We start from the raw sequence: 16168 nt of genomic DNA on the forward strand, positions 1-16168 counted from the left end.
AATTAATTTTATTTGTTCAGTACTCTTTACTGTAATTAGGGGGACTTGCCCAAAGTGCCTGTATTAGAGCCATAGCATTCCTCTTGATCTTTATTCCCTTTAGAATATTCCTTGCCTTATTTTTGCAAATCAAATCTTACCTATCCTTCATGTCATAGTATGCATGCCACTTTTTAATAAAGCTTTCTCCAATCATTACAATTGAAAGTAATAATTATAATTTCTGAAGCTTCATAGTACCTTATCTGTAACTTGCTTATGACAGTTCCTATCATCATTGTATTTACAAAGAATTATTTGTTTTTCTCTTGGGATATAAATTTGTGGAAGCAAAGAGCTGTCCATAATCCTAGCAAGGGGCCTTGAACATCACTGGATCTCGTTAATTATGATTCAAAGGAACAAAACTTGCCTTTACTGGAAATTAAGAATTCATTGCCTCTCAGCAAGTGAGAGATTGGGGAAGTAGTACTGACTGCTCCAGTTAAATATCTAATATTTGCATGCTGATTACAATTTACATAATTCTTCCACTTCCTGAAAGACACAGAAGAGTCTATGTACATAGAGCTCATAACTGACAGACTTCTAAGTTCAGAGGTGTTTCCACATTTGACTTTCTCCATTAATGTATGGAAATATTAATGGTATAATATATATAACACCACATTTGTTTCCTTTCCATTAATATACAGATAGTAGTTATAAGTTTGATTAGTTATGAAAAAACAAAAATTGTATTTTCAAAATGTATTTTTTTAAATGAGAAATTTTTTGATCTATGATTTTTCTTAGTTTCCAGCTACAGTGATGCTAGTAAAATTTTGGTAGACATTTATAGTAATGTCCTTTCCACTTTCACATTATAATGCTTTTTTTTTTTTTCTTTTGGAGACAAGAGTTTTGCTCTTTTGCCCAGGCTGGAGTGCAGTGGCGCCATCTCGGCTCACTGCAACCTCCGCCTTCCGATTTCAAGTGATTCTCCTGCCTCAGCCTCCCGAGCAGCTCGGATTACAGGCACCCACCACCATGCTGGCTAATTTTTGTATTTTTAGTGAGATAGGGTTTCACCATGTTAGCCAGGCTGATCTTCAACTCCTGACCTCAGCCTTGCAAAGTGCTGGGATTACAGGGGTGCGCCACTGCACCTGGCCCACATTATAATTTTTATTTGAAATCTTTTAAATTTTTTAATTAGCAGTACATATCTTTAACAAGGAATATTTTACTGTTAATTTATTGCTTAATTATTCATTAGGTATAACATTTAAATAGAAATTAATATTCATTAAAATGGTTATTATTCAATAATTATCTATAAAATAAATAAATGAATCACGTTTTGCATCTATACCTGGTGCTGGATGAAAATGCCTTTCTCTTGTTATAATGACTTGGAAAATTATGTAAATGTTCTTTGATGTATTTGTAACACTTCATATTTTAGCATATTGTTTTTCTCAGGACTGTCTATGGTTTTGATTAAACTTGTATCACTGAGGTGTATATAGGTTGTATTAATAATCTTTCACTTCCTATTTATATGTAAGTTTTATTAATAATACTTCTGTTTCTTTCCAATTCAAGTCAGGGTGCTTCCATAAAACTGGGCTGAGATTTCCATTATAATGAATTCTTTTTATCCATCTTTACTATTTCAGGCAACAAAATTAATTACTCAGCATTAAACTCTAAGTCTCTGTTTAATTATTTTCCTGTCTTTCCTCAAAGTTTTTTGCCAAATAAAAGCACAACAGCTTTATTACCTAGTTCCTAGCAACTAACATGAAAAGTACAATTCTCCAGTTGGAAACCCTGGACTCCTAATTTAGTGTATTTACATTACTCCTTATCTAGAAGAAATCAAATCTTTCAAAAACTCACCCTGTAATAAGATTAATAACTTTTAGGTGGGTCATTAAAACAACCCCATACTCATTTATTAATTAAACTTTTTCATTTGTATGTCCTCTGCCTTCCAATAGCAGCATAAATCTAGCAAAGCAAATGAAACTACTTCCTTCTGCATCATCCTAACCTTACCTCAGCAGGATAATACTTGTCCAGCTGAGCATACAAGTCCCTTTCAAACTCACCAACATCATATTCAAGGGTAGCGTAGTGCATCACTCCCAATGCATCTCCTACCGACATTAATACATGGTGGCAAAGGGGATCTGTCATTAAATGCTGGGTTAAGTAAACTTAAACAAGCCTTGCAACTCTCCAAGAGTGGGGATCGTGTTTAATGTTAAAAGACATTTGAATCATTTCATTCACTGAACTTCTTAGATCGTTTATGTTCTGCAAAATACTGTTAGGGAATCACGGGTCTGATGACATAGTCACTTGAAATGGAATTAGAAAATCTGAACGTTAGTCCCTATATGGGCAGTAAGTGTGATGTTCGGTGGATCATGTAACTAGCTGCACCTTGCTTTCTTCATCTGTAAAATAAGAGAACTAAATTTAGATTATTTCTTAAGGTCATATTCACTACAGGTCCTGTTCACTTCTGTGATTCTGAAAAGTGGCTGTCTTTAACTTGAAATGTACGGGAATAATGGGGAGAAAAAGAATATTGAAAACATATATGGAGTAGACAAATAATTATGGCATTCTTTACTAAGACAGAATAAAAGAGATTATTTGCCATTTTAGCACTTGTGTTAACATTATGAAATGAAAAGATAAAATTCCAACTTGTACATTAACACAAGACTGTATAAAGTAAGCATATCATATTTACACACTTGGATGTGTCATAGGCACCTCAAACTCAATACGTGCCAAATTAAACATGACTCTTCCCACAAACCCTGTTTATGGTTTACTCTCCATGTTTCATATATCCGTGAATGGTGCCATGATCTACAAAAAGCTCATTCCTTAATGTTCTCAATTGTGATAGAATGAATAAACACCCTCTTTGAGGTTCAGTTACCACATTCATAAAGGGGACTTACTAATAATTGCATCTTACATTGATTGTGATATTTAATAGGGAACATTAGGCATGAAAGAAATACGAGCATTGAAAAATACTATTCTTGTGTTAGCTTTATTAATGATTTAGGCAAAACATTATAAAGGAGCAAAGATGGCATATGAATTATTTCTGCATTGAAATGGGGAAAAACCCAGAGAAGTTTGAGCTGGATAGAATCTTGACTAGAGAAGAAAGGGAGGATGCGCGTTTTATGCTTGATATACTCTCATGGCAGAATCTTAGCGTTTGTGTTAGTGAAGAGAGATAAGTCAGGAATATCAGGCTATGGAGGGTGTAATGGACAAAATTCTGTCCCTCCGAAATCCATATATTGAAGCCCTAACCCCTAATTAAACTGTGTTTGGAGATAGAGCCTTTAAGAAGGTAGTTAAGATGAAATGAGGTCCTAAGAGTGGGATTCTAACCCAATAGAACTGATTTCCTTCAAAGAGGAGAAAGAGATACCAGAGCATGATGTCTCCCTCTATATAGAAAAGGCCATGTAATGACACAGTGAGAAGGTGGCCATCTACAAGCCCAGAAGAGAGGCCTCGCTAGAAACCAACCCTCTCAACACCTTGATTTTGGACTTCTAGACTCTGGAACTGTGAGAAAATAAATTTATGCTGTTTAAGCCACCCAGTCTGTGCTATTTTGTTATGGCAGCCCAAGCAAACTAATACAGTCTGTTAAAAATATTAAATGTTAAATACAGGCATGCCTCACAGATATTGCAGATTGAGTTTCAGATCATCACAATAAAGTGAATATTGCAATAAAGCCAGTCACACAAATGTTGTAGTTTCCTAGTGCATATAAAAGTTATGTTTACACTAGACTGTAGTCTATTAAATGTGCACTAGCATTATGTCTAATAAAGACAATGGACATATATACCTTAATTTAAAAAATACTCAATTGCTAAAAAATGCTCATGACCATTTGAGCCTTCAGTAAGTTGCAGTCTTTTTGCTAGTGGAGGGTCTTGCCTCCATGTTGGTGGCTGCTGATCAGCTTCTTACAAAATTGGAGTCAATCCTCTCCAACCCAGCTGCTGATCAGCTAAGTTTATGGAATATTCTAAATCCTTATTGTCATTTCAACAGTGTTCATAGCATCTTCACCAGGAGTAGATTCCATCTTAAGAAACCGATTTCTTTGGTCATCCATAAGAAGCAACTCCTTATCCATTAAAATTTGATCGTGACATTATAGCAATTCAGTCATACCTTCAGCTTCCACTTCTAATTCCCGTTTTCTTGCTATTGCCAACACATCTGCAGTTACTTCCTCCACTGAAGTCTTGCTTCCTTCAAAGTCATCTGTAAAAGCTAGAATCAATTTCTTCCAAACTCCTGTTCCTGATACGTTGATATCCTCCCATGAATCACAAATGTTCTTAATGCCAGCATCCAAGGTGGCAACCAGTGACCATGCCTCTTGATAGTCATATCCTTGGGTAGTTCCTTTCCACATTGAAAAGACCCCAACTGCCTGACCAATTGGATATTGTGAAAGTAACGGGATATGATTTTCAAAGGCATTGCAGTTTCTGCCTGGTCTCGTGTCTCTGTTTCTTTGAGGGAAGCCAGCTGCCATGTTGTGAGGGTACTCAAGTTGTCTATGGACAGGCACACATAAAGAGAAATTGAAGCTAGATGTTCCCATCCCCAGTCTCTAAGATCCCCCTTAGTTATTATTAGGACCTTCACCAAGACAAAGAAAATTCAGCTTTTTCTGAAATTCTCCTGCTCTCAAAAAATAAATCATATCCTGGCCTTCAGCTTTGTTTGTTTCTGCCACTGGAGGAAGTAAGTTTTGTTTGGTTTAGTGTGTTTGTTTTAAATGCTGCCAGGGACCATTTTTGACTCTCATGTTTCATCTTAGGTTGCTGATTAATAAATACAAGCCTGTCATTTTCTTTCTTTATCGTTTCAATGGTACTTAAAATGCAGACAGTCTTTGTAATTCAATATCAGTCAGTGATTAGCCACGGATTGTCCCTGTGGCTCTAGTTTGGTCAAGGATAATTACGAATTGTAGAAACAGACAGTTATAAATTTTTAACTGCCAAGAATTTACAGTAGCTGGGGGATGGATATACCGACTGGTTCAATGAAAGGAATTTAGTTGGAAACTCACGCATCCATATGCACACCGAAAATCGAAAAGACTTAAGCAACAACATATTTAATGAAGAAAAATTTCTCTTTTAGATTGGCAACAATATAAGGCATCCTACAACTGTCACTTCTATTCAGTATAATAAAGGAAGGCCAGAAGAAGAAATGAAAAGACTAATAGAAATAAAGCTTCATGATTCATAGCCTGTCTCATGTTCAATTCTGTAATTAGCATTTTTCTGGACTTCTATAGCACACTCTGCCCTTAATCCTTAAGCCCTTTCTCTCGAACTGTTACTTTTTTGCATGTCTCTGACTCCCTCACAGCAATGATCAAATCCCCTCTGGATGAATTGAGACTCCAATAAAAACATATCAAATCCAGCAGCTTAACTTTTGCCAATATGGCAAAAAAATCATGAGGGATACATTCCAAAACCCCCAGTGGATACCTGAAACTGCAGATAGTACTTCATGCTAAAATTACTATGTTTTTTCATATATATACAAACTGATGATAAACCTTAATTTATAAATCAGGTATAGTAAGAGATGAACAAAAATAACTAATAATAAAATAGAACAATTATAACGATATACTGTAGTAAAAGTTATGTAAATGTGGTCTCTTTCTTTCTCTCTCCCAAAATATCTTATTGTATTATACTCAAGCTTCTTGACCATGGGTAACAAATATGGAAAGAGAGACTGTGGCTAAGGCAGGGGATTATGGTACAATATTGAACTCTTCTTCCATAGTCTGGAAGAAGAATGACAATTTCTGTTGGGGAAAACTCAGAAACTGAATGGAATTGGATGCCCAGAAAGGAACGTCTGGCAGTTTTGAACTAAGTCAGCAATAGTAAAACAAAATTGATTCTATGAGTTGAAACTGCTTTTAATTTTATCCCAGACTCTCTCCCAATTTTCTTGGTTCTCTTAGAAGCTGTCCAGATTGGCTTGGCTAAAACTCGATATTGGAATGTTGCATATAAAACCTGGGGAGGAAAAGATATATGATCATTAACAAACTCCCTGGTTGGATTCATGTCATGATCACCAGCATGGCTTCTGTCCAGGCAGAAGGTCATGCTTGCTGAAGAATGAACCACCTCTGCCCCTGGGCATCGTGTGACACATTCTGTGGCTTTGGGAAGCAGCCTTAGGCAGGATTGGAGCCTAGATGGACAGACAGAGGTCTTTTGCACCTTCAAAAGCAAACAACAGTAGAGCCCCCAAGGCTGCTTCTACATTCTTTGGTTTTTATTTTTGAAATGTGTTATTAAAAATGTCAAATATATGAAAAAATGGAGAGAAAGGGATAATAAACACCTGTCACACCTAGATTTAATAATTAAATCATTTGTTTCATCTATTTTTGGTAAATTTTAAAATAACTGATTATAGATGTCATAACAATGTTTCCCTAGTTATTCCAGAATGCATCTCTAAGAATTAAAACTTTCCCACATAACCACATTATCACGTCCAACAAAATTAATAATTTCCTAAAATAATTTATTATCAGTCTTTATCTGCATGTCTCCATTAAGTTTTACAACACCTTTTAGCGCTAGTTTTGACAGGCCATGATACAATCAATGACAACATATGGCATTTCTCTAAAGAATATTTTAACGTAGAACATTCTTCTTCCCCTGTTTTTTCATGACAATTTGTTGAAGAGACTGCATCAATTTTCCTTTAGAACATTTGATTCTGATTGTTTCCTTCTCTGATTGTTTCCTTGTCGGAATATTTCATTTGTACCTTGCTTAGGTTTTGGAATTTCCTGTAAATCAGAAGTTTAGATGGAAAGATTTGATTCGATTTAATTTGAGTACATTAATTAGATGGCAAAACACTTCTTTGCAAGAATATCTTAAGAATGTTATGTTTTTCTTATTGCATCATACCAAAACTGGTCAGTCATCTAATTACTAGTGTTGCTAATATTGATTATTCATGCAAGGTGTCCGCATGCAAGTAACCTGTGGGCTCTACCTTAGCTCTGTGTCATTTCAATTCTCTGTTAGCCTTTTATTTAATGGTTTGGCAGCACTAAAAATTCTTGCCTGAATCAATTATTCCATTGAGAGTTGCAAAATGATCACCTTCTGTTTTTTGGTGGTTGTTTTTCTCACTTGTTGAGTTGGATGATTGATTCATTATTTTTCAACCTTCCTACTGCATTCTAATATAATATTTAGTGCTATAAAGTTACAATCTAAATCTCACACAAATGTTGATATATAATATTTTTAAAATTATCATTCAGTTCAAATGTTTTATGATTCCCTTTTTTTCTTAATCCATTTGTTATTTACAAGTAGGTTTTAAACCTTCAGACATCTCTTAGAGTTATCTATTTATTATTGTTTTAATTATATTTTGTTCAGAGGACAATTGCTTTTATAATCCTGATACTTTGGTATTCGGTGAAAGTTGCTTTTAGGCTTAGTTCTTAGTCATTTTTTTAAAAAGTTTCATGCATAATTGAGAAGAATATCAGCTCTCTCTGATTTTTTGGTATAGGGTTTTATGTATTGGTAACAGTTTAAGAGATTAATTCATTGTTTTATCCATCCATAGCCATAAAAAATGTTTAAATCTAGTTAATCAATCATTTAGAAAGGAGACTGTTAAATTTCCCACCGTGGAGGTGGATTTGTCAATATTTTTCTTGCTGTTGTATCGAGCATTGCTTTATATATTGCTATATTATATATCTGATACCCACACATTTAGAGTTGTTATACCTAACAAATAATTCATTCAATCTGTAAGATCATATTAGAATAAATAATGGCAGTGTCCAATATTTAGTTCCCCTTTGTGTAATCTCTATAATTAGTCTTCATATGTATTATGTTTTTATAGTCAACGTTTGTTCAAGTCTACTGTCCTACTTGTCACTTTCTTTGCTTACCTTTCCTTCTTTTTGGATTTAATTTCCCATTTCCTAAAGCATATAGTTTTTGAATTCTTCCAATGAGAAATTTTATTGTCACTAAACATTGATTTGTAAAGAGAGTGCTTACTTTTGTCATTCTTTTTTTTTTTTTTTTTTTGAGACAGTGTCTCACTCTGTAACCCAGGCTGGAGTGCAGTGGCGCCACCTTGGCTAATAGGAGCCTTGAACTCCCAGGCTCAAGTGATCCTCCTACCTCAACCTCCAATGTAGTTGGAACTACAGGCACATGCCACCATGCGTGGCTAATTTTTTGGAGGGCTGGGATTACAGGCGTGTACCCCCACACCTGACCTATCTTGTCATTATTCTTATGTGTTAATTTAGGTGGGATAAAATTCCAAGGTCTAAATTCTTACTAGTCATGTGCCTTTGAGAATGTTGCTTTACCTAACTCTTCCTCAGTTTTCTCACCAGTAAAATGAAAATTAAGAGTATGCCCACCACTGGGTTTGTGCCTGTGGTCCTAGCTACTCAGGAGGCAGAGGTGGAGGGTGGATTTTATGTATTTTATTTTTATTTATCAAACATTTGCATAGCATTTACTATGAGCCAGCCCTGTTTAATAGTTACAAATGTTAACTCATTTAACTGACATAAGGTAGGTACAGTTTTTTTTTTTTTTTTTTAGGGATGAGACTTTGTCTCTATTATGATGATTAAATTAAAAATAAAATAAACTGATTCTGGAAATATGCTGGTCTAGATAAATAACCAGTAAACACATTTTAAAATTACTTGTATAACATGGCAAACATACTCTCAAAAACTTATACTTGCAAGAAAGTAACAGGTATCCCCATAGGCAAAATCTGAAGCAGAACCCAGAAAATCAGAGCAATAAACAAAAGAACTCATTATTTATCAGCTGCACTGGAGGAAAATATATATGCTTTGTGGAGTGGCAATTAGTTTCAAAGTTGTTTGGTTTTAAGGGCTAAAGCCAGAAGATAATGACTTGAACTTGTGTGATTTTACTAGTTGAAACTGAGCCAAATGGCTATACCATTAGTGAAAGTGTGGAATAGGAAAAAAAAAAAAAAAATCCTCATCTCTAAATTACAAATAAAATACATGAAATAAATGAATAAGGTGTGAGTTGCTTTCTGTCATTCCTTAAAAGACAACATTCTACAGTTGTCTGTTGTTTATTATTACTTTTGAAAGGTTGGTGGTTTATCTAATTGCCATTCCTTTTTAGGAAACCTGTCTTGTTTCTCTTTTTGCATTTGGGATTACTTCCTCATCTTTAAGTTTCTGCTATTCCACTGGATTACCTAGGTATTTGACTTCTATTTATACTGCTTGGGAGTGTTATACATTGTCAGTTGGGGAATTTGTGTCTTTCATCAGTTTGGAGAACATTTCAACCATTTCGTTTTTAATATTTTCTCTCCATTATTTCGTTTCTTGTTCATCTCTGGAAATCTGAATAGACATACATTGGCCTTCGTTCTTCCATCTTCCATGGCTCAACTTCTCTTTCCCACTTTTCTTTCTCTCTGGAGCATTATATTATCTGCAATAAAGTCTCCCATTTATTAATTCTCTGCTTAGCTCTGTCTTATCTGTTTTGTCCAACCTATTAGGTTTTTAATTTCAATAACATATTTTTATTTATACAAGTTCCATTTGATTGTTTTCCAAATTTGACTGAACTTTCATGATAGTATTTCCTAGCTCACTTACAATAAAATATTTTCTTGTTAGTTTTCTGATTTATGAGTTATGAACTCATGTTCAATGGAGAGTTTTTTGTTTGTTTGTTTGTTTTTTGCAGGATTCCTATCTGGTTATATGATCTAAAGAGAGTATGTGTCCCATAAAAAGGTTTTGAATGTGCTTCATCCAGGTACTTCCAGTGATATTATGCAGTGATGCAATCACAGGCCAGTTTTTTTTTTTTTTTTTTTTTTTTTTTTGAGGCGGAGTCTCGCTCTGTCGCCCGGACTGGAGTGCAGTGGCCAGATCTCAGCTCACTGCAAGCTCCGCCTCCCGGGTTTACGCCATTCTCCTGCCTCAGCCTCCCGAGTAGCTGGGACTACAGGCGCCCGCCACCTCGCCCGGCTAGTTTTTGTATTTTTAGTAGAGACGGGGTTTCACCGTGTTAGCCAGGATGGTCTTGATCTCCTGACCTCGTGATCCGCCCATCTCGGCCTCCCAAAGTGCTGGGATTACAGGCTTGAGCCACCGCGCCCCGCCACAGGCCAGTTTTATGTTGCTTTCTCAGCTGAAACATTCCTGAACCACACAGATAATGGACTGAAGAACTTGAGCCCATGCCAGGAACCCCATTATCAAAAATTATCAGATCTGACATTTTACTTACCCATCTAGATTCCCAGGTCAAGATATACAAGCATCCATGCCTTTTTCCTGGGCTGGCAGATATTTCTTTTTTTCTATTCCACAGTTTCACTAATGGTACAGCCATTTGAATGGTTCAGTCTCAACTAGTGACATCACGAGTCAAGTTGAAGTTATTGTATTTTGGCTTGAGACCTTCAAACCAAACAACTTTGAAACCAGTTGCCACCACTCAAAATTCATATTCTTTCCTCCAGGACAGCTGAAAAATATTAAGTTCTTTGGGTTGTTGCTCTTATTTTCTGGGTTCTTCTTCTGGTTTTGCCTATGGGGTTTCCCTTACTTTCTTGTAAGTATAAGGGTTTTCTTTATTTTGCATGAGTTTTTTAAATTTTTAAAAATTTTTTTATTATACTTTAAGTTCTAGGGTACATGTGCACAACGTGCAGGTTTGTTACATAGGTATACATACATGTGCCATGTTGGTTTGCAGCACCCATCAACTCGTCATTTACATTAGGTATTTCTCCTAATGCTATCCCTACCCCAGCACCCCACCCCCCGACAGGCGCCAGTGTGTGATGTTCCCCACTCTGTGTCCATGTGTTCTCATTGTTTAGCTCCCAATTATGAGTGAGAACATGCAGTGTATGGTTTTCTGTCCTTATGAGAGTTTGCTGAGAATGATGGTTTCCAACTCCATCCGTATCCCTGCAAAGGACATGAAATCATCCTTTTATATGGCTGCATAGTATTCCTTGGTGCATATGTGCCAAATTTTCTTAATCCAGTCTATCATTGATGGACATTTGGGTTTGTTCCAAGTCTTTGCTATTGTGAATAGTGCCACAATAGACATATGTGTGCATGTGTCTTTATAGTAGCATGATACATAATGCTTTGGGTATATGCCCAGTAATGGGATCGCTGGGTCAAATGGTATTTCTAGTTCTAGATCCTTGAGGAATCGCCATACTGTCTTCCACAATGGTTGAACTAATTTACACTCCCATCAACAGTGTAAAAGCATTCCTATTTCTCCACATCCTCTCCAGCATCTCTTGTTTCCTAACTTTTTCATGATTGTCATTCTAACTGGCATAAGATAGTATCTCATTATGATTTTGATTTGCATTTCTCTGATGATCATTGATGATGAGCATTATCTCATATGTCTGTTGGCTGCATAAATATCTTCTTTTGAGAAGTGTCTGTTCATATCCTTTGCCCACTTTTTGATGGGGTTTTTTTTTTCTTGTAAATTTTTTTAAGTTCTTTGTAGATTCTGGATATTAGCTCTTTGTCAGTGGGGTAGACTGCAAAAATTTTCTCCCATTCTGTAGGTTGCCTGTTCATTCTGATGATAGTTTTTTTTTTTTTTTTTGCTGTGCAGAAGCTCTTTAGTTTAATTAGATCCCATTAGTCTATTTTGGCTTTTGTTGCCATTGCTTTTGGTGTTTTAGTCATGAAGTATTTGCCCACGCCTATGTCCCGAATGGCATTGCCTAGGTTTTCTTCTAGGGTTTTTATGGTTTTGGGTCTTACATTTAAGTCTTTAATCCATCTTGAGTTAATTTTTGTATAAGGTGTAAGGAAGGGATCCAGTTTCAGCTTTCTACATATGGCTAGCCAGTTTTTCCAGCACCATTTATTAAATAGGGAATCCTTTCCCCATTGCTTGTTTTTGTCAGGTTTGTCAAAAATCAGATGGTGGTAGATGTGTGATGTTATTTCTGAGGCCTCTGTTCTGTTCCATTGGTCTATACATTTGTTTTGGTACCAGTACCATGCTGTTTTGGTTACTGTAGCCTTGTAGTATAGTTTGAAGTCAGGTAGCATGATGCCTCCAGTTTTGTTCTTTTTGCTTAGGATTGTCTTGGCTCTATGGGCTCTTTTTTGGTTCCATATGAACTTTAAAGTAGTTTTTTCCAATTCTGTGAAGAAAGTCAGTGAAATAAAATTGTTTATAGACAAGCAAATGTGGAGAGATTTTGTCACTACCAGGCCTGCCTTACAAGAGCTCCTGAAGGCAGCACTAAACATGAAAAGGAACGACTGGTATCAGCCACTGCAAAAACATGCCAAATTGTAAAGACCATCGACACTATGAAGAAACTGCATCAATTAATGGGCAAAATAACCATCTAAGATCATAATGACAGGATCAAATTCACACATAACAATATTAACCTTAAATGTAAATGGGTTAAATGCCCCAATTAAAAGACACAGACTGGCAAATCAGATAAAGAGTCAAGAACCATCAGTGTGCTGTATTCAGGAGATCCATCTCAGATGCAAATACACATATAGGCTCAAAATAAAGGAAGATCTACCAAGCAAACGGAAAGTTAAAAAAGCAGGGGTTGCAGTCCTAGTCTCTGATAAAACAGACTTTAAACCAACAAAAATAAAAGGAGACAAAGAAGGTCATTACATAATAGTAAAGGGATCAATTCAACATGAAGAGCTAACTATCCTAAATATATATACACCCAATACAGGAGCACCTAGACTCATAAATAAAACGCCTTAGAGACCTACAAAGAGACTTAGACTCCCACACAATAATAATGGGAGACTTTAACACCCCACTATCAATATTAGACAGATCAACAAGACAGAAGGTTAACAAGGATATCCAGGACTTGAACTCAGCTCTGGACCAAGTGGACCTAGTAGACATCTATGGAACTCTCCACCCCAAATCAACAGAATTCTTAGCACCACATCACACTTATTCTAAAATTGAACACATAATTGGAAGTAAAACACTCTTCAGCAAATACAAAAGAACAGAAATCACAACAAACTGTCTCTGAGACCACAGTGCAATCAAATTAGAAGTCAGGATTAAGAAAGTCACTCAAAACCACACAACTATATGGAAACTGAACAACCTGCTCCTGAATGACTGCTGGGTAAATAACGAAATGAAGGCAGAAATAAACATGTTCTTTGAAACCAATGAGAACAAAGACACCAAAATCTCTGGGATACATTTAAAGCAGTGTGTAGAGGGAAATTTGTAGCACTAAATGCCTATAAGAGAAAGCAGGAACAATCTAAAATCAACACCCTAACAAGAGCAAACAAATTTAAAAGCTAGCAGAAGGCAAGAATTAACCAAGATCAGAGCAGAACTGAAGGAGATAGAGACACACACACAAAAAACCTTCAAAAAAATCAATGAATCCAGGAGGTGTTTTTTTGAAAAAAGTCAACAAAATAGATCAGTAGCAAGACTAATAAAAAAGAAATGAGAGAAGAATCAAATAGATGCAATAAAAAATGATAAAAGGGATGTCACCACTGATCCCACAGAAATACAAACTACCATCACAGAATACTATAAACACCTCTATGCAAAAAAATCTAGAGGAAATGGATAAGTTCCTGGACACATACAGCCTCCCAAGACTAAACCAGGAAGAAGTTGAATCTCTGAATAGACCAATAACAGATTCTGAAATTGAGGCAATAATAGCCTACCAAACAAAAAAAGTCCAGGACCAGACGGATTCACAGCCAAAATCTACCAGAGGTACAAAGAGGAGCTGGTACCATTCTTTCTGAAACTATTCCAATCAATAGAAAAAGGGGCAATCCTCCCTAACTCATTTTATGAGGCCAGCATCATCCCAATACCAAAGCCCGGCAGAGACACAACAAAGAAAGAGAATTTTAGGCCAATATCTCTGATGAACACAATGGCAAAAATCCTCAATAAAATACTGGCAGACCAAATCCAGGAGCACATCAAAAACCTTATCCACCTCGATCAAGTCGGCTTCATCCCTGGGATCCAAGGCTGGTTCAACATATACAAATCAATATATGTAATCCATCACATAAACAGACCCAGTCACAAAAACTACATGATTATCTCAATAGATGCATAAGAGGCCTTCGACAAAATTCAACAGCCCTTCATGCTAAAAACTCTCAATAAACTACATATTGATGGAATGTATCCCAAGATGATAAGAGCTATTTATGACAAACCCACAGCCAATATCATACTGAATGTACAAAAACTGGAAGCATTCCCTTTGAAAACCAGCACAAGACAAAGATGCCCTCTCTCACTCCTCCTATTCAACATAGTGTTGGAAGTTCTGGCCAGGGCAGTCAGCCAAGAGAAATAAATAAAGGGTATTCAATTAGGAATAGAGGAAGTCAAATTGTCCCTGTTTGCAGATGACATCATTGTATATTTAGAAAATCCCATCATCTCAGCCCACAATCTCCTTAAGCTGATAAGCAACTTCAGCAAAGTCTCAGGATATAAAATCAATGTGCAAAAATCACAAACATTCCTATACACCAATAACAGACAAACAGAGAGCCAAATCATGAGTGAACTCCCATTCATAATTACTACAAAGAGAATAAAATACCTAGGAATCCAACTTACAAGGGATGTGAAGGACCTCTTCACATTTCATTTCTCCTTCACTTATGAAGCTTAGTTTGGCTGGATATGAAATTCTGGGTTGAAAATTCCTTTCTTTAAGAATGTTGAATATTGGCCCCCACTCTCTTCTGGCTTGTAGAGTTTCTGCCAAGAGATCTGCTGTACTCTGATGGGCTTCCCTTTGTGGGTAACCTGACCTTTCTCTCTGGCTGCCCTTAACATTTTTTCCTTCATTTCAACCTTGCTGAATCTGACAATTGTGTCTTGGGGTTGCTCTTCTCAAGGAGTATCTTTGTGGTGTTCTCTGTATTTCCTGAATTTGTATGTTGGCCTGCCTTGGTAGGTTGGGGAAGTTTTCCTGGATAACATCCTGAAGAGTGTTTTCTAACTTGGATCCATTCTCCCCGTCACTTGCAGGAACACCAGTCAAATGTAGATTTGGTCTTTTCACATAGTCCTGTATTTCTTGGAGGCTTTGTTTGTTTCTTTTCATTCTTTTTTCTATAATCTTGTCCTCTCACTTTATTTCATTAATTTTATCTTCAATCAGTGATATCCTTTCTTCCACTTGATCGAATCAGCTACTGAAGCTTTTGCATGTGTCATGAAGTTCTTGGCCATGGTTTTCAGCTCCATCAGGTCATTTAAGGCCTTCTCTACACTATTTATTCTAGTTAGCCATTTGTCTAACCTTTTTTCAAGGTTTTTAGCTTCCTTGCAATGGGTTAGAACATGCTTCTTTAGCTTGGAGAAGTTTGTTATTACCGACCTTCTGAAGCCTACTTCTGTCAACTCGTCAAACTCATTCTCTGTCCAGTTTTGTTCCTTTGCTGGTGAGGTGCCGCAATCCTTTGAAGAAGAAGAGACACTCTGGTTTTTGGAATTTTCAGGTTTTCTGCTCTGGTTTCTCCCCATCTTTGTGGTTTTTATCTACCTTTGGTCTTTGATGTTGGTGACCTACAGATGGGGTTTTGGTGTGGATGTGGTTTTTATTGACGATGACACCATTCCTTTCTGTTTGTTAGTTTTCCTTCTAACAGTTGGGCCCCTCAGTTGCAGGTCTGTTGGAGTTTGCTGGAGGTCCACTCCAGACCCTGTTTACCTGGGTATCACCAGCAGAGGCTGTAGAACAGCAAATATTGCTGCCTGATCCTTCCTCTGGAAGCTTCATCCCAGAGGGGCACCCTCCTGTATGAGGTGCCTGTTGGTCCTTACTGGGAGGTGTCTCCCAGTCAGGCTACACAGGGCATCAGAGACCCACTTGAGGAGCCAGTCTATCTGTTCTCAGAGCTCAAATGCTGTGCTGGGAGAACCACTGCTGTCTTCAGAGCTGTCAGACAGGGACATTTAGGTCTGCCAAA

Source organism: Trachypithecus francoisi, unplaced genomic scaffold (assembly GCF_009764315.1).
Source record: "Trachypithecus francoisi isolate TF-2019V2 unplaced genomic scaffold, Tfra_2.0 Lachesis_group9, whole genome shotgun sequence".
Classification (NCBI taxonomy): Eukaryota; Metazoa; Chordata; class Mammalia; order Primates; family Cercopithecidae; genus Trachypithecus; species Trachypithecus francoisi.